Raw genomic sequence first — 5,201 nt, forward strand, 5'->3', positions numbered from 1 at the left:
AAAATACAGTAATCCATCAAACATTAAAAGCTTCCCTAAACAGGGCTGCCTTCAGATGTCTTCTAAACGTCTGGTAGTTGTTGTTCTCTTGGACATCTGGTGGGAGGGTGTTCCACAGGGCAGGTGCCACCACCGAGAAGGCCCTCTGCCTGGTTCCCTGTAACTTGGCTTCTCGCAGCGAGGGAACCTCCAGAAGGCCCTTGGAGATGGACCCAGGTGTCCGGGCAGAACAATGGGGGTGGAGACGCTCCTTCAGGTATACTGGACCGAGACCGTTTAGGGCTTTAAAGGTCAGCATCAACACTTTGAATTGTGCTCAGAAATGTACTGGGAGCCAATGTAGGTCTTTCAAGACCGGTGTTATGTGGTCTCGGCAGCCGCTCCCAGTCACCAGTCTAGCTGCCGCGTTCTGGATTAATTGCAGTTTCCGAGTCACCTTCAAAGGTAGCCCCATGTAGAGCACATGGCAGTAGTCCAAGCGGGAGATAACTAGAGCATGCACCACTCTGGCCAGACAGTCTGCAGGCAGGGAGGGTCTCATCCTCCGTACCAGATGGAGCTGGTAAACAGCTGCCCTGGACACAGAATTGACCTGCGCCTCCGTGGACAGCTGAAGGAGAAAAATAATCATTTCCTTAATAACATTTTAAATAGCGTATTTAACTAAAACAATAAAATTATAGCATATGTATCCATGTTTGTTAACTGATGTGGTTAAATGTGGGGTTTTTTTGTTAAAAAACCAAAAAAAAACTTAGACTGAGTTTTAGCACACATGAAAGACTTAAAACAAATACTTCTTTCCTGATGAATAGCCTTTGGACTATAATGTAACTTAAATAGAAAACTATCTTTAGAAAGATCTTTCCTCCAAAAGCATTTTATTTTAAAAATCCAATGTAAATAAAAAACAGATTTTTTAATTATTCTTTTTTAAATCATTGACTTTTATCCACCCTGTTGGGTGTACACACTGAATGTGTCATACCTGGAAAATACCTCTTGCAAGAGCAGCCATAGGAGGTGCGCTCTAGTAGAGGCAACGCCAATGAATTTCATTTAAGATTTCCCATCGTCCTCAGCTTGGCTATGTGCCCTGGTTCTTCTTGAAGAAGAGACATTCATCATGAGTTCTTCCCTTCTCCTTATCAGACTCTTGTATAAAGAGGACTGTCAAGGTAGGGAAAGATGCTCCACCTCGTAATAATCCTAATTGTTTTAGCTAATCTCTTGGCTGAAAGATAGAAAACTAATAGTTGTGTGCCTGCTTCTTAGCCTAATCCTGTTTCTTCCCACGTGAATGCAGTTCTATAGAGTAACACGAAAGACACCCTAACTCAGGCTTCCTCAACCTCGGCCCTTCCGATGTTTTGAGACCGACAATTCCCATCCTCCCTGACCACTGGTCCTGCTAGCTAGGGATCATGGGAGTTGTAGGCCAAAAACATCTGGAGGGCCGAGGTTGAGGAAGCCTGCCCTAACTCCTCAAGATGTTGAACTTGCTCCAGCTTCGGAGTACCTGCTATAAAAGAGACAACTCTAAGAAAGTCACAGTGCTCCAAAGCGTCACCAGTTGCATCAAGTTGCTTTAGAGAGAGCATTCATGATCATCCTTATCACATTACAGAATTGCTTGGCGACTAAGCAGGGAGCAGCACACGGAGATAAGGGGGGAAGCAAGTACTCTGCAGCCTGTGCCTCTCCCATCCCTGTGCATCATGAGTTCAACAAGTACAGAATGTAATGCAACCCAGCACAGCAAAAGCAAGAGGGGCAGTCGCAACACCTCCACAAGACCTCCTCATACTCTGGACAGGATGATGGTGGGAACTGCTTCTGAACCCTGTATCCCCTCCTCCTCCGCCTCCTCCTCCCTGCCACACAGCCTTAAAGATAGAAGCATTGATGTGGAAGTAGTTGACCTCACTTGCGAAACTTCAGAACCTCTAGTTGTTGATCTTACGCAAAACGATTCTCTTGTGCTTGTTGGAGAGAGTGGACAGCAGCCCAATAGAGAGTTCAGACCTCAACCATTGTCTGACAGCCTCATATTTAGTGGTGGTGGTGGTGGTGGTGGTGATAGCAGACACACACAGAGTGGTGCTCTTGCCACTAGAAAGCTCCCCAGAGAAGTGGGAAGGAGGGAATTTGCAAGATCCTCAGGCACTTTGAGTTGTGGAATTTGCATAGACAGCTTTGCAGAGATTGTGCAAAGCGGACGGCTTATAGTGTCAACAACATGTGGCCACATCTTCTGTAGTCAGTGCCTCAGCAATTTTCTTAGGTATGCTAACTTTTGCCCAATTTGTAGGAGGAAACTCACTCCAAAGGAGTATCATCCAATTTATATGTGAAGACATGGGTGTTCCTGAACACAGTCTAATGTGGCCTTCATAAACATGAGTGAACTCCAAAGAACACACCAAGTACAGTATATATGACTTCAATATGACAGTTAGCAATTTCACTTTTTTCCAGTTGGCCTCCTTATAGTCCAGTTGTACTGTTTCAGCTTCATTTTGCTTTAAGGTTTTTGCAGCTCACATTTTTTGAGGTCTGTAGACGTTTGAAGAACAGCTTGGAGGATATGTCTGCTGCTGCCACATTGCTTTGTGCCGATATCTCATTTCTGTTCTAGTTCTGTTGCTGCTTTGAGAAAAGACTGATGTTGAGTGAACTCATCTATTCAAGACTAGGCTAGTCATAGTCACCTATGATAATACAACCTGCAGCTTCTTTTTGCAATTTGCCTTGTAAAAAACCAAAGCCAACCACTCACCGGTGGAAGTCTGTTCCACATCTACTTGCTTTCTAGTGGCAAACCCCTCTTTCTGTTGATGTAGCCCTAATAAAGACCAAGGTTTATACAACACTGTGGCTCATTTCTAACGCTGCATGCATGAATGGTTTATTACAAAGAACTCTTGGTGGTCCGAGTCTTCTCTTGAAGAGAATACAGCCATCATGTTAGATCTGAGCAGCTTTTCCTGTCCAGGCATATGCTTATGGAGCAATTCATAGTGGAGTCCGTACCGAGGTTGCCACGTGGGGCAGAATCCAATGGAGATGAACTAAGCCATTTATGTGAAACACTCCTCAAATGGTTGGCAGAGGATAAAGTAATTCTCTGCTTCTCATAAACGCTTTGCTGTGGGGAAGCTGCATCCATAGGGCCATGTTTCAAGCAGCAAGCATGTAAGACTTGAACCTCGCATGATGAAGTCAACTTGAGTTGCGGTGACTCCCTTTCTCAGCCCTGTCACGTAGTCATAGTGGAACTATGAATGGCTTGACCTGTTGAACTTTGGGATGCTGCTGTACTAATAGGTCTAATTGCTTTAAAACGTTTTATGTTGATAACTCTTAAATGAAAGACTTTCTCTTAAATGTATAAAAAATGCCTTCCAGTAGCACCTTAGAGACCAACTAAGTTTGTGATTGGTATGAGCTCTCGTGTGCATGCACACTTCTTCAGATACATGAGCACACAAAAGCTCATACCAATCACAAACTTAGTTGGTCTCTAAGGTGCTACTGGAAGGCATTTTTTTATTTTCTTTCGACTACGGCAGACCAACACGGCTACCTACCTGTATCTTAAATGTATGCCACCCAATCTTCCGTTGGTAGAAAACATGGGCTATCCAGCTAATCAGCAGCATCTCTCTTTTTTAAAAAAATAATATTTATTGCTTTTAAAAGTTACAAAAAAGTAGAAAAAAAAGAGAAAAAACAAAAAAGAGAAAAGAGAAAAACAATACAATATATAAACAATACAAACCCACCCTAAACCCATTGAACTAAACACATGAACAAAGCAAGACAAAAACAATTTTAAAACATCCCTCCTTTTCCATACTCTGTCCTTCATTCCCTTGTTTCCTCGACTTCCTCACACCTCCCTTCTTGTATCCCGCTTCTAGTACTTGTTTCAGCAAATCCTTTCCATCTTTCTCTATTTTCTGTCATATTATGAATAACATATTCTTTAACCTTATTTCCCATTAACGGTTGATTACTTATATACACCCAACTTCTTATAGCATTTCTGCTAAATCCATAAAATATCATTCCACCATTTTTCTGACAGTCATTACTTTAACAAAATTTCTAAATAAACACTTTAAATTTTCCATTAATCTTCCACTATCTCCTCTCCCTGGCTTCGGATTCTGCCAGTCCTTTCCGTCAGTTCCATATAATCCATCAACCTGGTGCCCTTATATCTGAGGCTCTTAAATCTCTTCCAAGTCCCTTCTGCAGGTCTTCTTCATATTCTTTGATGCTCAGGAGCAAATCTCGGGAAAACTCCAGCCTAACAATACTTTTGTTCCTTCTGGACAGTTCAGCCAAATTTCCAAAGTTAAAAGTAAAGTCCATAGAGTGTTTCAGAACGTATTTCAGGATTCCTCCAATTCTAGCGACCCCCAAAACTTCAAGCTCCTCCAAGCCCAGGTCCATGTCCCAAAAGTCAGTCAATCCCTGGATAGAGGGTTCTTTCCAACTTTCCTTCTTCAATCCAAGCCGGGATCCTAGCCTCAAAATTTGACTTTTGCTAGATTCAGTCATGAAAGACCTCAATTTATAATCCTCAATCTGCTTCTGAGAAATTAAGGATCCCGCTTGTACTACTTTTGGTTTCACATCATCAGCTTTCTCCTTTTTCTCCACCATTTTCAAATCATCAGCTTTCTCCTTTTCCTCCACCATTTGTCCAACCGAGATATGTTCCTGTACCAAATCCTGAGTTGTTTCTGTATTGACACTCACTTTTTGATTCAAATTAATCACGTTCTGTTCCAAGTTGTCAATTTTAGAGATCGTGTCATCTGTCTTTTTATGGAGCTGTTCCAGCGAGTAGTTTATCTTGTATAATACAGTCACAATGGCTTCTCCTATCAACATTTTGAGTGATCCAAGGTCAGACTCTAGTTTTCAGAATCTTATCTTGCAGCTGGAGCTCTCCCTGTTGCACTCCTGTAACAGTTTCACATGCTCCCTCTAGAGGGAAACAGTCTCCGTTTGTATCAATTCTTTCAAACACAACTCAAGCAAGTAACAATAGTTTCAATTTTCGGTTACTTTTTCCTCCATTTTTAAACGCAGAAGAGGACAATGGAAACAGTGCCTTTCTTATTTTAGCTAGCTGTCAAATCCGTTCTGTCAATAAACACTCCCCGAACGTCATCTGGCAGCCCTTT

The 5,201-nt window shown here is 42.3% G+C and overlaps 1 pseudogene across 1 annotated transcript; it reads left to right on the forward strand.

Moving 5' to 3' along the window:
• Window positions 1-1,718: 1,718 nt before the first annotated feature.
• LOC308467610 (E3 ubiquitin-protein ligase RNF4 pseudogene) lies at window positions 1,719-2,655 on the forward strand (annotated as a pseudogene). The gene has a single exon. The product of its transcript is annotated as an E3 ubiquitin-protein ligase RNF4 pseudogene (transcript).
• The last annotated feature ends 2,546 nt before the right edge of the window (window positions 2,656-5,201 follow it).

The sequence above is a fragment of the Podarcis pityusensis genome (genome assembly GCF_964106645.2).
Source record: "Podarcis pityusensis genome assembly, chromosome: W".
In the NCBI taxonomy this organism is placed as follows: domain Eukaryota; kingdom Metazoa; phylum Chordata; class Lepidosauria; order Squamata; family Lacertidae; genus Podarcis; species Podarcis pityusensis.